This window comes from Aquarana catesbeiana, linkage group LG05 (assembly GCF_042186555.1).
Source record: "Aquarana catesbeiana isolate 2022-GZ linkage group LG05, ASM4218655v1, whole genome shotgun sequence".
Classification (NCBI taxonomy): Eukaryota; Metazoa; Chordata; class Amphibia; order Anura; family Ranidae; genus Aquarana; species Aquarana catesbeiana.
This window is the reverse complement of record NC_133328.1, coordinates 494,351,246-494,370,122: the sequence shown is the minus strand read 5'-3', so window position 1 is coordinate 494,370,122 and position 18,877 is coordinate 494,351,246.

Below are 18,877 nucleotides of genomic sequence, written 5' to 3'. Positions count from 1 at the left end.
CAAATGCTTCATCAGCAACGAACACAAATGGGAGACCTTCAACATTGTCCTCTGGAGGTGGCAAGTCCAAGCTGCCATTCTGGAGACGCCTGTAGAACTCCGTCTGGGGGATCACTCCACCATCGGACATCCGGCCATTCTTCCCCACGTCCACATACAAGAACTCGTAATTAGCCGACACCACCGCCAACATCACTATACTATTAAACCCCTTGTAATTATAATAGTACGACCCCGAGTTGGGTGGTGGGACGATGTGGACGTGTTTCCCATCAATTGCCCCTCCGCAGTTAGGAAAGTCCCACCTCTGGGCAAAGTGGGAGGCCACAGTCTGCCATTCCTGTGGCGTGGAAGGAAACTGTTGAGGAAAAAACAATAAACATTACTATTTTTTCACAGAAACATGGCAAGCAGATTATACACAAACATTATGGGGCAACCTCCAGATAGCATTTACTAAGGGGAATTTAACAAGGCCAAAGTATAAGGTACACCTATCATATTCCCCCTCCCCCCCCTCATGGGCCATTTCTAACATTATAGGGGGGGGAACTCTTGGACAGGTAACCCTCTTCACTTCATTGAGAGATGAATGCCTAAATACAGTGTATTACTTGGAACAGCCCCTCCTTAGTTACACTATTAGCAGACCACTGGACAGGTAAGAAGTGTCTGAATACAAAGATATAAATACACATTGTACACATTTGAGGACATTTGGACATTCTGCTATTACCTATCAAGATAATAATAGGATACAAAAACTTTAAACAGTTCCATTGGAAAGTATACAGGCAGGCCCTTGCACTACATGCTTTGGGGAATTCATCCATAAATCTGACCAGTAAAGAGATGGGTATAGTGTGTATGGGTTTGGCAAAGTCAGCAGATAGATGATTGAGGATAGAGAATTGGGATCAGCTGACTTAGCAGTTGGGGGGAGGGAGGGTTACCAAAAATTTGTGGACACCACAAAAAAAGCCTCTGGCACTCTGCCTGAATTTAAAGCTAAAATAACATTAACAAACATTTTAGGGGGTGTTTGGGGTAAAGCACTACTATAGAGCTGATAAAATACATTGTTAAGTGACTACATGAGGTGAATATAGGGCAGGAGACACCATGCTGGAGAGGTTATTGAAGGGCAAATATGTATGAAGGACATAAAATAATAATTACATAAAAATCCAGCATGCATGAGAACAAAGGGGACATTCACAGCATATTACAATCATGGTCATTAGGGAATGAGGAAAGAAATACAATATATTAGCAAACATTCAATACAATAAAATGTGATATAAAAGGAAAAAAATCTTACCTTCATATACTCCTTCTGCAGGACCTGTATGATGGCAGAACAGGTCTCTGGGATGATGATACCCAGAGCCTGGGAGGAGATGCCTGTCGAGAACTTGAGGTCCTGCAGGCCTCTCCCTGTGGCCAAATACCGCAAGGTAGCGACCAACCTCTGCTCCGGAGTGATGGCTTGCCTCATGCAGGTATCCTGCCTGCTAATATAGGGGGTCAGCGAAGCCAACAAACGGTGAAATATGGGGTCCGTCATCCTGAGAAAGTTCCTGAAATCATCAGGATTATTCTCACGGATCTCACGGAGCAAAGGCATATGACAGAACTGGTCACGCTGAAGCAACCAATTCTTGGTCCATGAACTCCTCCCCACCCTGTTCATGGACTGGACTTGTGTCAAGGTCAGGACCCCAACACCAAGCCCCCGCACAGCACGAACTCTACGAGGAGTACGCATACGAAACATGGCTAGAAAACGGTCGGCTGCTAAGAACGAAGTAACAGAACGCACTGAAGAACAGCTAGGCCTGTGAAGAGCGACCTGAAAACCAGTAACGAACGAACAAGAATACAATGACTCCTTAAAGTCACGCGGAACTTGCTGCACGCACTGAAGAGCAGATACAAACCCACAAGCACAAACTGAACGGCAGAAAACAATCTGAAAGCCACGAGTCTGAAAAAGCGCGAATCGTCTCTCACCAAACTTTTACTAACACGAGATTAGCAAAAGGAGCCCAAAGGGTGCCGCGCTTGGTTCTGAACCGGCCTTTTCTAGTCTCGTCGTACGTGGTGTACGTGACCGCGTGGTTGTCGATCGGAAATTCCGACAACTTTGTGCGACCGTGTGTAGGCAAAACAAGTTTGAGCCAACATCCGTCGGAAAAAATCCTAGGATTTTGTTGTCGGAATGTCCGATCAATGTCCGACCGTGTGTACGGGGCATAACACTAGCTGTCTATATACCCCAAAGTTCTCTTTTCTCTCAGAAGAACAGAAGACAACAGTTTCTCTGCATAATCACCAATAAAACCGGGATCTGGTAATGTCAGTTTCTTCCCTTGCTTATCCACAGTGATGATAAAGTAAACAATGTCATCTTTTCCGGGTCTGCAAATGACCACCTTGTCAGCATAGATGTGCCGACCATAGTTCCAATGTAGCAAACATCCATTGAAACGTTCATCCATAGCAGCAGAATACCCAGCTTTCCGGAAAGGTTTTGGTACAGACAAATAGTCCCAAACAGCTTCACGGTACCAGCGTTCCTGGTTGGCCTCAATTTCCTGCATAATTTCCTGAGTAACATAGGGAAATTCCAGACCATATTCTGTGGCAACGCGTTTGGTGAGCACTCTCTGTAAACGAGCAAGTCTAGGCAAAGTTCTATTTTTCCCCAAACCAGGAGGCACACAAGAATTTGGTGATTTCCACACCATAGATCCGATGGGTGTCGGCTCAAACTCAAGCAAACTAGCAACTTTAGACAATGTCTCTTTGGTAGTACTGTGCGGCTCCACACAAGGTGATGTCTTCCCAGAATCCAGAGCTATCCATTCTGAGAAAGTAAGGGCAGAAGCAACATCTTCACCCTGGGCCCACAACAGTTCCTGTGACATAGTCTCAAACAAATCATCATCGCCAGAGAGATTTGACATCTCCGAGTCTCTCAACTCTTCCGCTGGCAAATATTTACAAAGAGTCCCAGATATGTTCCCCTTTGATCCCTCTCCCGTTCCTGACGTGGACTTCTCAGGATCCATGTATTCCTCCAGCTCCGGTTCGAGTAGTCTCTGGGGCAGGCCTCGACTACGGCCTCAGGAAGCCTTCACATATCCCACCTTCCTCTGGACAGGTGCAACGGGGATAGGTGTGGTAGAACTAGAAATAAAGGTGATGTCCGCTGATGAAGCGGTAACAGCGACATCTCCCTCGGAAACACTCTCAGTATTAGGCGAGATTACGGCCTGTTGCTCTCCAACAGTAATGGCAGTAGTTTCCACTATGGCGATACCTGTAGCCCAATCCACACAATAAGCACTGTGAACAAATATTCTCCTCACTGCAGACATCCGACAAATGGACGGAGATATATGGCCAGTCCTTTACACTTGTGTCAAAGCATGCCCAGCCCTTCGATATCTCCAACTGTGTATAGTACGAACTGCCCCTGCGGCTTCAAACGAATGCCGGTATCTGTTAGCAGGGTTCCGGTCAGCAAAGCACCCGCAGCGGTACTTGTAGGAAACATCTTGGATCCCATAGTCGACGGTACCAATGGGAAAGAAGACATGGCTGCACTCTGATCCTCTCAGTACAATCACGAGGCTTCTCTCTCTCTCCTTTGGCGCCAAACACACACTACCACGTCCCACGCGGCAACAAGTAGGTTAGGCTCCTCCCACTTGTTCCTCTGATCACGTAGCTCCCGGGCTTTTACTTCTCACCCGCAGTCAGAAATAAAGTCCTGCAATTTTAACACCTTCTTTTCCTGGAAAAAAGTGACAAAGTCCAGAAACCTCTTTTAACATAAACTCCCAGTGAAATACTTCTCAGGGCTGCTCAGGGTAATGGCAAATAATCCCAGACGACACCCCCACATGTAGCACTAACTCACGGTGGAGCTGCTGATTTTTAGCGGGCTGTTACCGTCACCTTTTTACCAGTATTTTCACCAGTACCGGGTCTAGGGTCCCGTTGAGCTTATTATCAGACAATGTAGGCACCAGTCACTTGAGTACTTTTCCAATGCTTTAATGGGAGATAACTGGAAGAAGTAGCAGGAAAGAGGTAGAAGAAGAGTTGCAGGGAAGTTCAAATACCTTTTCTTGGTGTAGCACTAAGGAATTGAAATCTTTGGGATGAATATATCCTCAGCTCAGGATTATATCTGCACACCCGGATAGGTCTCTCTCACTAACCTAGCAGCAGGAACGCAGCACGAACAGAAAGTCTCTGCCACAGACTTGGGTGAAACAAAACTGTACGATCGTCTGCCAGAGGATGTATAGTTTTCGATGAACAGCAAACACAGTACCAGAACCTTTAAGCCGACCCGGCAGTACTTGTGCGGTAGAGTAGTTTAGAATGCGTCCTCCAATTGAGTCACCAGGCCCTTCTTAAGACCAGCCTTGCATGGTCCCTTCCAAGATGGGTCCTCCCCTGGATCTTCCCGATTGTCCGGCTTCTTCCCGCAGGACAGACAGCACAGGACCATCCCAGCAAGAACAGGCCCCAGACAGGCTTCTGGGTAGTGGCCTGGTCCTGCCGGAAGTAAGGCAGCAAATGTGACAGATTCAGCGGTCCCCCTGTTGTTGATCACATGTGTAGAAGAGATTGACATTGGCAAGGACCTGATATTTCTTTGGCCGTGTGGGAGCATCAGTCAGCACAGATGTTTTGCAAAGCAGCAGTGCAGATGTTACGACATTCTGCAAGATTTCAGTCCATGGATGCCGGTGTCTTGGAGAGGTAATAAAAGCAAAAAGGTTTTACACGATCGGAGTTCTCTACTTTTTATTACATGCTATGTTTTCATCTGAAACCGATCTGGCCCCTATGACAGTCTGAGGCACAGCCGGAGTTCAGCAGTCCAGCACGAGAATTTCACTTACCAACACAGCTGATATGCCTTCTATGATCCTCTGTAATGGGGGATCATGTACGTCTGGTAAGGAGTAACCCTTTCTATACTGGTGGTGGATCACAATTTTCTTGCTATCCAACAGCTGAAGATTCTTCTTTGTGTGGACTTTTATATTGTTCCTGTTGTTTTGCACAGGTGGACTATTTACAAATTTATTGAGAGACTCTATGTACTCAATTTGGTTTAGAATACACTATTATTGATTATTGAGACTTTTACCAATATAGCTTATACACATGTATAGAATTTGGTTTATATTATACCATTAGTGTTCTTGGATATCTTTATTCATATAATTTGTGCACTGATGGGATTTTGTGTACCCCAATAATCTCATGTGGGGTTTATCAGATTTTTACTCACTAATTAATTTTTAGGTTTTTTTTAGCGCGATTCAGGTGTTTTTCTATTTGATTTGGTGTATGTGTGTCATATATTTTGAATTGCTGCTTTTACAGTCATAAGTTCACGTTAATTTTTGACTTTATATCTCTTGGCGCGGTTTTATTTTTCTCTTTTTTCTGGGTCTACCCGCTCGGCTGCCGCAACGCAACCCTCCAGGCCGGAGGGCCGCGAGGTAGAACTCACTAACACATGCCTCTAGGCCAGGAGGGCCACAAGGTAAAGCTTTTTTTAACATGGCGTCTGTCCCATAAATACTCTCTCCCAAAATGCAACCCGGAGGACCACCTCCGCCGAGTTGTCTACGGGACAGAAGAGCACCCATATACTTCAGCTTGTTGCTTTCCAAAACCAACCCATGGTGACAACGACACCCACAGGCAGAATGCGGAACTGCACGCAACACAGTCAAACTAGAACAGAGGCTAATCTAATGCCGCGTACACACGGTCGGACTTTTCGTCTACAAAAGTCCAACGGACGCTGACGGACTAAAGCTGGCTGGTAATCCGATCGTGTGTGGGCTTCTCCGGACTTTCAACGGACTTTTTTAGCCTCAAATCCGACGGACTTTAGATTTGAAACATGCTTCAAATCTTTACGTCGTAAGTACGACGGACCCCGAAATCCGCTCGTCTGTGTGCTAGTCCGACGGACAAAAACCCATGCTAGGGCAGCTATTGGCTACTGGCTATGAACTTCCTTATTTTAGTCCGGTGTACGTCATCACGTACGAATCCGTCGGACTTTTGTGTGGTCGTGTGTAGGCAAGTCCGTTCGTAAGAAAGTCTGCCGCAAGTCCGCCGAAGGTACGTCGGAAGTCTGTTGGACAGGCTGTCGGACTTTTGTAGACGAAAAGTCCGACCGTGTGTACGCGGCATTACTGTAAACTAAATCTGAACTATATACAGAACAGATGATCCACTAAATTTACCTAGAAGCGGTAGATTGAAAAATCTACCAGCGCTACATATAGCTAGCTACATACCCTGAAAAAAGTCATCCAATAAGCATGATATTTCTGCATCAATGACCTTTTATTGATTGCAATTTTTTTTTAAGCAAAAAAAAAAAAGGCTAAGAAGAACAATTTTGTAGCTGCTACAAAATCACTCATGTGACATGGGCCTAATGCCCCGTACACACGGTCGGACTTTGTTCGGACATTCCGACAACAAAATCCTAGGATTTTTTCCGACGGATGTTGGCTCAAACTTGTCTTGCATACACACGGTCACACAAAGTTGTCGGAAAATCCGATCGTTCTGAACGCGGTGACGTAAAACACGTACGTCGGGACTATAAACGGGGCAGTGGCCAATAGCTTTCATCTCTTTATTTATTCTGAGCATGCGTGGCACTTTGTCCGTCGGATTTGTGTACACACGATCGGAATTTCCGACAACGGATTTTGTTGTCGGAAAATTTTATCTCCTGCTCTCCAACTTTGTGTGTCGGAAAATCCGATGGAAAATGTCCGATGGAGCCCACACACGGTCGGAATTTCCGACAACATGCTCCGATCGGACATTTTCCATCGGAAAATCCGACCGTGTGTACGGGGCATTAGAGTGGGAGAGGGAAAGTCAGCACTGTGAGATAAGCAGTCACTGTTGTTTTCCATTTATAAAAATAAATGGCAGAACGTGTTTTTTTTTTATCTCGGGGAAAGGTTTAATTCCCCCCCCCCCCCCCAACAGATGCCTGTTGTGTCATACGGCACATGCGCAACTTGAAAAACATAACATAATGGCCCCTAATGGCCCTGTAATCTATGTTTCATTAAATTGTTTCTGTGTTTTTCTGCCTTCTTGTTGCATCCTCCGTGAGCTCCTGAACCTCTCCCCTCCCTCACCTCAGTTTGTTTGGAATTAGCAGTATATGTTAATTAACATCATGTGTACGGCTCAATGCACACTACAAATCCCATAGACCATCTCGGGAGCGAGTAGGAGTGGCTACCTTCTTACATACAGTAGGACCATGGAGAATGAATGTCGCCACCCTCAGAAACAGAAAAATCACAGCAGCAAAAAAAAAAAATACAAATTTGGACATTTAGAGGAAGCAGAGAGCAAAAGGAAGGTACTTTACATACTTGATTAGAATTTATTTTTTTTAAAACCAGAGTTTAGTATCACGTTAAGTTGCCAACTATACTGGCTTCACAGAAATATTGCTACATTTTACATACATTTTTGTCCCTGGAAATCAACCTGCTTTTCAAAGTCTATATAGAAAGCCTCATTCCTGGCATACTATATTCATTTCCTATCACCCTTATTGTCTGTGGCATTACTTAACTAAAATGAGTTTTTAAAATACAGTAGAGGTTTAAAGAATTTGAGACACAGTATGGTGGAAAATATAGCACAGTATGGTGGAGAATATAGCACAGTATGGTGGAGAATATAGCACAGTATGGTGGCTTAATTATTATCATACTCATAGGTGTGTGCCGGGTGTGCCTGGGCACACTCTAATCCCCCTGTGCAGTGTAGATTCCCCTTGTTGTTACTTCACCAAAGCCCCCCAATGGGGCTCCTAAAAAAAATTGTAAAAAATAATATAAAAATAAAATGGTAAAAAAATAATACAAAAATAAAATAATAAAAATAGAAAACTACTGACACCAACCTCTGCCCTACTAGCGGTGCGCACACCTATGATCATACTTTATATTAGTCCAGTACCCCTGGGATTTAAAGTGGAAGTCCATGCTAAAACTAAAATCCCTGTATCTATAGCCACCAACATTCTAATGCGCTGTACACACGATAGGATTTTCCGACAACAAAATCCATGTTTTTTTTCTGACAGATGTTGGCTCAAACTTGTCTTGCATACACACGGTCACACAAATCTTGTTGGAAATTCCGAACGTCAAGAACGCGGTGACGTACAACACGTACAACGAGCCGAGAAAAATGAAGTTCAATAGCCAGTGCGGCTCTTCTGCTTGATTCCGAGCATGCGTAGAATTTTGTGTGTCGGAATTGTGTACACACGATCGGAATTTCTGACAACGGATTTTGTTGTCAGAAAATTTGAGATCCAGCTCTCAAATTTTGTGTGTCGGAAATTCCCATGGAAAATGTCCGATGGAGCCTACACACGGTCGGAGATCGGGTCGGATCGCCTGCAGAAAAGGTATGTATAGCGAGTTTTCTTTACAGAGCTAGAGAGGTTAATGTTAGAATGTTGGTGGCTATAGATGCAGGGATTTTAGTTTTAGCATGGACTTCCACTTTAAAATAATACACTAATCTCTCAACTAGGTCTCTGCCTCTGTAGTCAACTAATCTCTCCATATTCTGAAAAAGAGTTCTGAATTTGTGAGCACACATTTGTGGGATGCCAGTAGGGTGAGAGCAAGCTGGAGGACACCTAAATCTATATCCATACATTTGTATATATAAATGTTCATCAATACCATAATGATTACTATAATAACAATAGGAAGTGCAGTTTAAGCTTTAAGTTAGTAAACAAAAATACAATGCTTGTGTGTATTTGGGAAACTTTTTTAGATGATTGATTGGGGACACCAAATAAAAATATCATAAAGGGTAATACAACGTCCCTGTAACCATGTTAGTTTAGAGACTGCTGCCACCTGTTGGAGGAAGAAGGGAAATGATTTCTTTGACATATAACAGAATGAAATGAACTGAGGTTATAAAGTATTGTTGAACAGCACCACCACGTGGTAAAGATTGGATCTTACATTGCTTTGTTCAATGAATATACTAGTACTGACCATTTTGAAAGTTTATGCCTAAGGCATGTTGCTTAGATTTTAGCACATTGTTCCCAAGAGAAATGTTATGCATTCATCTGTAACAACCAAATACTGGCATTCAGCAGTCTGGCCACACTAGAGTGTATAAGGTGGGTGGCTTAGTGGTTAGCACTTCTGCCTTGCAGCACTGAAGTCCCCAGTTTGATTCCTGGTCACTCAGGACACTATCAGCATGGAGTGGGCATGGTCTCCCTGTGCTTGAGTGGGTTTTCCCCAAGTACTCTGGTATCCTCCCACACTGCAAAGACATACTGGTCAATTGACTGTCTGCTGTCTAAATTGGTCTAGTATACTGTATATAGGCATTCATTTGATGTAGGGACTCTCGATTGTAAGATCCTTATAGCCAGGGAATGATGTGAATGTACAGTATGTAAAAGCACTGCATATATTATTGCCATTATATAAACATCAGTAATAAATAAAAGGTGCTTTGTCTAAGTTTGCACTGTTATGATGAAAACACACACATATTTTAATACCAAAAAATGTTTAAGAGCTAAAGCAGTCAAATAGTTTAAAGTGCTTTAAATCCAAAAACAAACATTTATTATATTGTAGCCAATTTTTAAATGTGATGGCTACATTAGTTTTATTTTTTTAGGCTTTTTTCATTATTTTTTCCACCTAGCGATCGTGCCAGTAAGTCTTTCAGTTTCCTTTAACCACTTAAGGACCGAGCCTCTTTCTGAGATTTGTTGTTTACAAGTTAAAAACAGGATTTTTTTTGCTAGAAAATTAACAGAAACATTATATATATATTTTTCTAACACCCTAAAGAATAAAATGGCAGTTGTTGCAATACTTTCTGTCACACCATATTTGCGCAGTAGTTTTACAAGCGCACTTTAAAAAAAAAAAATATACACTTTTTGAATTAAAAAATAAGTCGGTAAAGTTAGTCCATTTTTTTTATACTGTGAAAGATAATGTTACGCTGAGTAAATTGATACCCAACATGTCACGCTTCAAAATTGCGCCCGCTCGTGGAATGGCCACAAACTTTTACCCATAAATCTTGGCGATACCTCATATGTATGGTTTGAACACTGTTTTCATATGTGGGCGCTGCTCATGTGTTCGTTTAAAATTTTTTTTTTCTTATTTATTTTAACTTTTATTTTTTATTTTTACACTGTTCTTTTAAAGAAAAATTGTGTCATTTTTATTCCTATTACAAGGAATGTAAACATCCCTTGTAATAGAAAAAAAGCATGACAGGACCTCTTAAATATGAGAACAGGGGTCAAAAAGACCTCAGATCACATATTTACACTAAAATGTAATTAAAAAAAAAATGAAATCTCATTAAAAAAAAAAAAAAAAATGTTGCTTTAAGAGCTATGAGCGGAAGTGACATTTTGACGTTGCTTCCACTCTACAATGGTATGGAGAGGGGTGGGGGCCATCTTCCTTTCACCAAGCCAGGAAGAGGACCCGATCGCCTCTGCCGCTAAGCAGCGGAGGGCACCGGAGAGCGTCAGGAGGGGGGCCCTCTCTCCCGCTGCCGATAAAAGTAATCTTGTGGTGAATCTGCGGCAGAGACCACTTTTATCTGAAACCGGACCGCTCACTCAAGAAGAGGATACCGGGGTTATGGTAGCTATCTGCTGCCATAACAATGCTATCCCCCTTCAAAGTGCCAACGTATATCGGCATGAGCCAGTCCGGAAGTGGTTAACAGACCAACCTGTCCAGCAAAAGTGGTAATTAGAGTGCTGGGACAAACCATCTACCACTGACAGGGGTGTTTACCATGATCAGATTTTATTCATTTATATAAAACCTTTATCCCAAAATAAAATAAAACTCTTGCTGTAACTGCTTAAAACAGGTTAGCTGGAGTTCATCTGTAATTTGTTAGTTAAGTCCATCTATGTTGTAAATCTGCTAGTGCATCTGATGCCGCGTACACACGCTACGACTAAGGCTATTGCCGAAACGCGTCAGCTTTATTGTTTCATTGTCACTCTGATGTACCAATAAACGACACTTCAAGGATTACAGTTTTGCCGGCTCTCCTTATTACTGCCGCATACACACGGTCGGACTTTTCGACAACAAAGTTCCGACGGTCTTTCCATCAGACTTTCGATGGCGTTACGACGGACTTTCTAACGACCGGACTTGCCTACATACGATCACACCAAAGTCCGATGGATTTGTACGCGATGACGTAAGACCGGACTAAAATAAGGAAGTTGATAGCCAGTAGCTAATAGTTGCCCTAGCGTCGTTTTTTGTCCGTCGGACTAGCATACAGACGAGCGGATTTTTTCGACCGGACTTGAGTCCGTCGGAAAGATTTGAAGCATGTTCCAAATCTAAAGTCCGTCAGATTTTCGACCAAAAAGTTCCGCTGCAGGTCTGATGAAGCCCAGTCCGGTCGAAAAGTCTGCGGCATAACACTAACCTCTCCTAGGATTGACAATGCTGCTGTGCACCGGTGTCTCCTAAGGATGAGCTCTGGCGTGTTCACAAGCTGCACATGCCGAGCCCGCCAGGAAGTCGGCACTGCGGAGCGCTAATCACAGGCAGTGAGACTTTTCCCGATCTCTGCAGCCGCACATCGGGAAATGTCTCACTGCCTGTGATTAGCGCTCCGCAGTGCCGACTTCCTGGCGGGCTCGGCAAGTGCAGCTTGCGAACACGCCAGAGCTCATCCTTAGTGTCTCCATTGCTCCTCTGTCCAGAGTGGGCACACTCTAAACAGGAAGTGTGTTACTGGCCAGATCATCAGGTGAAAAAAAAGGAAAAGATGTTTATACAAGAACACTGATACAGCCGCCACATTTAAAGTGGTTGTAAACCCAGATGAAAAAACAACAACCCTATACCGCAAGGATAGAGAGGGTAAAAAAGGGGGAGGGGTATGCCTATATATCAAGAATAATGTACAAGTGAATGTGAGAGATGACATCACTGAGGGGGCTAGGGAGGAGGTGGAATCTTTATGGGTAGAGCTCCAAAGGGATGAAGCTAAGAGGAAAATAATACTGGGAGTATGCTATAAGCCCCCTAACCTGAGGGAGGAAGTGGAGACGGATCTCCTATCACAAATTGGATTAGCAGCAAGGATGGGAAGTGTTATCATAATGGGGGATTTTAATTATCCAGACATAGACTGGGCGGAGGGAACCGCGCATTCATTTAAGGCTCGCCAGTTAGTGTCTTGCAGGACAATTTTATGGGTCAGATGGTAGATGCACCAACTAGAAATAAAACATTACTAGATCTACTGATTACCAACAATACAGACCTGATAACAGATGTGGAAATACGGGGCAATTTAGGTAACAGCGATCACAGGTCAATTAGTTTCAGTATAAATCACACAAATAGGAAACATGAAGGGAACACAAAGACACTGAATTTCAAAAGAGCCAACTTCCCTAAACTACAAACCTTGCTAAAAGGCATAAATTGGGATAAAATATTAGGAACAAAGAATACGGAGGAGAGATAGGTTTGCTTTAAGAGCATATTAAATAAGGGCATTAGCCAATGTATCCCATTGGGTAATAAATTTAAAAGAGCGAACAAACATCCTGGATGGCTTAACTCCAATGTAAAAATGCATATAAAAGCAAAGGAGAAGGCCTTCAAAAAATACAGGGTTGAGGGATCATCCTCAGCATTCAGAATTTATAAAGAATGCAATAAGAAATGTAAGGGTGCAATTAGGATGGCTAAGATAGAACATGAAAGACACATAGCGGAGGAGAGCAAAAAAAATCCCAAGAAATTCTTTAAGTATGTAAACAGTAAAAAAGGGAGGACAGACCATATTGGCCCCATAAAGAATGAGGAAGGACATCTGGTTACAAAGGATGGGGAGATGGCAAAGGTATTGAATTTATTCTTCTCCTCAGTCTTCACGAGTGAATCGGGGGGCTTCAGTAACCAAAACTGCAGTGTTTATCCTCATGACACAACACAGGAAGCACCTAACAGAGGACGGAATTAAAATTAGACTTGAGAAACTTAACATTAATAAATCACCGGGACCAGATGGCTTGCATCCGAGGGTACTTAGGGAACTCAGTCAGGTGATTGCCAGACCGTTGTTCCTAATTTTTACAGACAGTCTATTGACTGGAATGGTACCAGCTGATTGGAGAAAAGCCAATGTAGCACCAATATTTAAAAAGGGCCCAAAAAACATCCCTGGGAATTACAGACCAGTTAGCCTAACATCAATAGTATGTAAACTCTTGGAGGGGATGATAAGGGACTATATACAAGATTTTAGTAATAAGAATGATATCATTAGCAGTAATCAGCATGGATTCATGAAGAATCGTTCTTGCCAAACCAATCTATTAACCTTCTATGAGGAGGTGAGTTGCCATCTAGATAAAGGAAGGCCCGTAGACGTGGTGTATCTGGATTTTGCAAAAGCATTTGACACAGTTCCCCATAAACGTTTACTGTACAAAATAAGGTGCGTTGGCATGGACCATAGGGTGAGTACATGGATTGAAAACTGGCTACAAGGGTGTGTTCAGAGGGTGGTGATAAATGGGGAGTACTCAGAATGGTCAGGGGTGGGTAGTGGGGTTCCCCTGGGTTCTGTGCTGGGACCAATCCTATTTAATTTGTTCATAAACGACCTGGAGGATGGGATAAACAGTTCAATCTCTGTATTTGCAGACGATACTAAGCTAAGCAGGGCAATAACTTCTCCGCAGGATGTGGAAATCTTGCAAAAAGACCTGAACAAATTAATGGGGTGGGCGACTACATGGCAAATGAGGTTCAATGTAGAAAAATGTAAAATAATGCATTTGGGTGGCAAAAATATGAATGCAATCTATACACTGGGGGGAGAACCTCTGGGGGAATCTAGGATGGAAAAGGACCTGGGGGTCCTAGTAGATGATAGGCTCAGCAATGACATGCAATGCCAAGCTGCTGCTAATAAAGCAAACAGAATATTGGCATGCATTAAAAGGGGGATCAAATGCAGAGATAAAACGATAATTCTCCCGCTCTACAAGACTCTGGTCCGGCCGCACCTGGAGTATGCTGTCCAGTTCTGGGCACCAGTCCTCAGGAGGGACGTACTGGAAATGGAGCGAGTACAAAGAAAGGCAACAAAGCTAATAAAGGGTCTGGAGGATCTTAGTTATGAGGAAAGGTTGCGAGCACTGAACTTATTCTCTCTGGAGAAGAGACGCTTGAGAGGGGATATGATTTCAATTTACAAATACTGTACTGGTGACCCCACAATAGGGATAAAACTTTTTCGCAGAAGAGAGTTTAATAAGACTCGTGGCCACTCATTACAATTAGAAGAAAAGAGGTTTAACCTTAAACTACGTAGAGGGTTCTTTACTGTAAGAGCGGCAAGGATGTGGAATTCCCTTCCACAGGCGGTGGTCTCAGCGGGGAGCATTGATAGCTTCAAGAAACTATTAGATAATCACCTGAATGACTGCAATATACAGGGATATGTAATGTAATACTGACACATAATCACACACATAGGTTGGACTTGATGGACTTGTGTCTTTTTTCAACCTCACCTACTATGTAACTATGTAACCTGCAAGACAAAGGCATAATGAGCTAGTATGCATCGCATACTAGCTCATTATGAAATACCTGCCTTAGAGCAAAGCTGTTGCAGCAGTCCTGGCACACCACTGTGACCGGCGACATATCGTCCCGGAGTTGTTTGCGGGCTTCGGGCGCTGTGATTGGCCGTAGCTGCGATGACGTCACTCCCGCGCATGCGCACGTGAGCTGCCAGTAAGGGCACAGCAGCTGAAGAAACGACACGAGCAAGCTGTTTCTTCAGACGTCGGCACATGCGGATACAGTGAATATCTCCTAAACGGTGGAGAAATTCACGGTGGCTACAGGTAAGCCTTATTATAGGCTTACCTGTAGGTAAAAGTGGTTGTAAAGGGTTTACAACAACTTTAAGCAGAGACGTACCTACAGGGTTTGCAATTGCAATCAGCCCTATGCTTAAGGGGGGACATGCAGCTTCCTTGTACATGTAGATAGGAGTGCTGGGGGAGGTGGCATATAGAAGAACCAATCCTATCCATTTTCCTCCTTCAGCTGCTGAAAGCCCCCCCGGCCCCTGTGTGCTCTTGGTACTAATCACTGACTCTGTCTATTCATGACTGAGGTATAGTGAACTGTGTTTACTATGCTTCAGTTTGTGAATGAATGGGAAGCTCTGTACAAAGCTATCCCTGTCCATTCATCCTGTGCAGCTGAGGCTGCAGAGATGTAGATTGAAGGCTGTGTCCTCAATCTCCTTTCTCTGTCTCAAAGGTCTGTTTGGACCCCTGGTATTTCCCCAAAGCCCCCCCCCCCCCCCCCCAACCGGGCTCCTAAAAAACTGTAAAAGAATAATAAAAAATAAAATTGTAAAAAAAAAAAAAAAAAAAATGGCAAAATATAATAAAAAAAATTAAATAACAAAAATAAAAAAATACTGGCACCAGTGGCAGAACTACCACTGTTGCAAAGGTCGCACTTGCGACTGGACCATGGCGTTCTGCTGCCGTAGAAGGCCCACTGCAGAACATGTGAAAGGGTGCTGCTATGGGACCATAATAAAGGATCCCGCAACTGGAGTAAAGGGCCTCGGGTTTAGTGGGAAGGACCCCGGCCCTGAAGGGATGGGTCGAGGTCAGGGGGCCCTTCATGGTTTCTTGCACCGGGGCCCTGAAGGTTCTAGTTATACCTCTGTATTTCAGGATTGGTAAGCTAAAATATAATACATTTTTGTTTTGACGTTTAATACCACTTTGACATATCTTTTCTCATTTCTTTTGCCTGCTGATGGTAACATGTTTTGCAGTGATGTAATTTGCACATTTTTAATCAATACCTTAGATTGGGTCAGCAGACTCTTTGCAGCTCAGCATATTCTCTGTGCACTCTGCTCAGTCCAGCTAGAACTTTACACCTACAGAAAACAGCAGGTTGTTCTAATTAGCTTGGCAGACATAATGAATTGACATTTTAGTAATAAAAGCTTCAGAGGTTGTACAAACTTGTGTGTCTGGATCATCGTGACCTAAATAGACCCAACATAACATACAGTCATATCAGATCTGTCTACAGAGATTTAACAGAATAAAATAAATAGTTCTTACTGAACAAATCATAAGTATTTCCTTTGTAAATTCCACCAAAACCCCCTTACAGACAAAATCCAAATGCTATAAACTGTTTATATCAAAGAAATAAGAACGTTTTTTGAAAATGTCAAAAATAATGTAGACATGCACTACCTTATATAGTAAACACCTAAGGCATTGTCAATGAAGTTGCAAAATGCAGGAAAAAAAAACATTTGATGGCCATCATAAAAAAGGTGCAGATTTAAGGCAATCACACAATGTGATGGATATACAGTACCTTGAAAAAGTATTCATACCCCTTGAAATTTTCCACATTTTGTCACGTTTCAACCAAAAACGTAAATGTATTTTATTGGGATTTTATGTGATAGAGCAACACAAAGTGGCACACATTTGTGAAGTGGAAGGAAAATGATAAATGGTTTTCAACATTTTTTTTCCAAATAAATATCTGAAAAGTGTGGCTTGCATTTGTATTCAGCCCCCCTGATTCAATACTTTGTAGAACCACCTTTCGCTGCAATTACAGATGCAAGTCATTTTGGAGATGTCTCTACCAGCTTTGCACATCTAGAGAGTGAAATTTTTGACCATTCTTCTTTGCAAAATAGCTTAAGCTCAGTCAGATTGAATAGAGGGCATCTGTGAACAACAATTTTCAAGTCTTGCCACAGATTCTCAATTGGATTTAGGTCTGGACTGTGACTGGGCCATTCTAACACATGAATATGCTTTGATTTAAACCATTCCATTGTAGCTCTGGCTGTATGTTTAGGGTTGTTGTCCTGCTGGAAGATGAACCTCTGCCCCAGTCTCAAGCCTTCTGCAGACTCTAATGCCGTGTACACACGATCGGACTTTTCAGCTACAAAAGTTCGACAGCCCGTCCGACAGACTTTCGACAGACTTTCGATGGACTTTTGGCGGACTTTCAATGGACTTTCTAACGACCGGACTTGCCTACACACGATCACACCAAAGTCCGACGGATTCGTATGTGATGACGTACACTGGACTAAAATAAGGGAGTTGATAGCCAGTAGCCAATAGCTTCCCTAGCGTCGGTTTTTGTCCGTCGGACTAGCATACAGACGAGCGGATTTCTGGGTCTGGCGGAGTTACGACGTAAAGATTTGAAGCATGTTCCAAATCTAAAGTCTGTCAGATTTGCGACTGGAAAAGACCGCTGAAGGTCCGGTGAAGCCCACACGGATTGTTCGCTGGATTTGGTCCGTCGGCGTCCGTCAGACCAGTCCGATCGAAAAGTCCGACCGTGTGTACGCCCCATAACAGGTTTTCTTCTAAGATTGCCCTGCATTTGGCTCCATCCATCTTCCCATCAACTCTGACCAGCTTCCCTGTCCCTGCTGAAGAAAAGCATCCCCACAACATGATGCTACCTCCATCATGTTTCACGGTGGGGGTGGTGTGTTCAAGGTGAGGTGCAGTATTAGTTTTCCGCCACACATTGAGTTTTGCTTTTAGGCCAAAAAGTTAAATTCTGACCAGGGCACCTTCTTCCACATGTTTGCTGTGTCCCCCACGTGGCTTCTCGCAAACTGCAACAGGACTTCTTATGGCTTTCTTTCAACAAAAACTTTCTTCTTGCCACTCTTCCATAAAGGCCAGATTTGTGAACTGCACGACTAATAGTTGTCCTGTGGACAGATTCTCCCACCTGAGCTGTGGATCTCTGCAGCTCCTCCTGAGTTACCATGGGCCTCTTGGCTGCTTCTCTGATTAATGCTCTCCTTGCACGGCCTCTCAGTTTAGGTGCCCGGTCATGTCTTGGTAGGTTTGCAGTTCTGCCATTACCTTTCCATTTGAACAGTGCTCCCTGAGATGTTTAACGCTTGAGATATTTTTTTATAACCTAACCCTGCTTTAAACTTCTTCTCAACTTTATCCCTGACCTGCCTGGTGTGTTCCTTGGCCTTCATGATTCTATTTGTTCACTAAGGTTCTCTAACAAACCTCTGAGGGTTTCACAGCACAGCTGTATTTAGGCTATGTTTCCACTAGTGCGTCCCCAAAGTCGCGCGATTTTTTACCGCGATTTTACCGCGACTTTTTACCGCGATTTGAAGCAATGGCTGTATCTATGGACCTCAAGTCGCATCAAAGTGGGACCAAAGTAGTGCAGGGACTACTTTGAAGTCGCTGCGACTTGAAGTCGCACAGATATGAACGGTACTCATTGGAAATCATGGGAAACAATTTGTCATGCGACTTTTCAGTCCCAAGTCGCATGAAAAGTCGCACTAGTGGAAACAGAGCCTTATACTGAGATTAAATTACACACAGGTGGACTCTACTAATTAGGTGACTTCTGAAGGCAGTTGGTTCCACTAGATTTTAGTTGGGAGTATCAGAGTAAAGGGGGCTGAATACAAATGCTCGCCTCACTTTTCAGATTTTTATGTGTAAAAAATGTTGAAAACCATTTATCATTTTCCTTCCACTTCACAATTATTTGCCACTTTGTGTTGGTCTATCACATAAAATCCCAATAAAATACATTTACGTTTTTGGCTGTAACGTGACAAAATGAGGAGTATGAATACTTTTTCAACGCACTGTACATGTGCCAAGTTTTGTAAATTATCC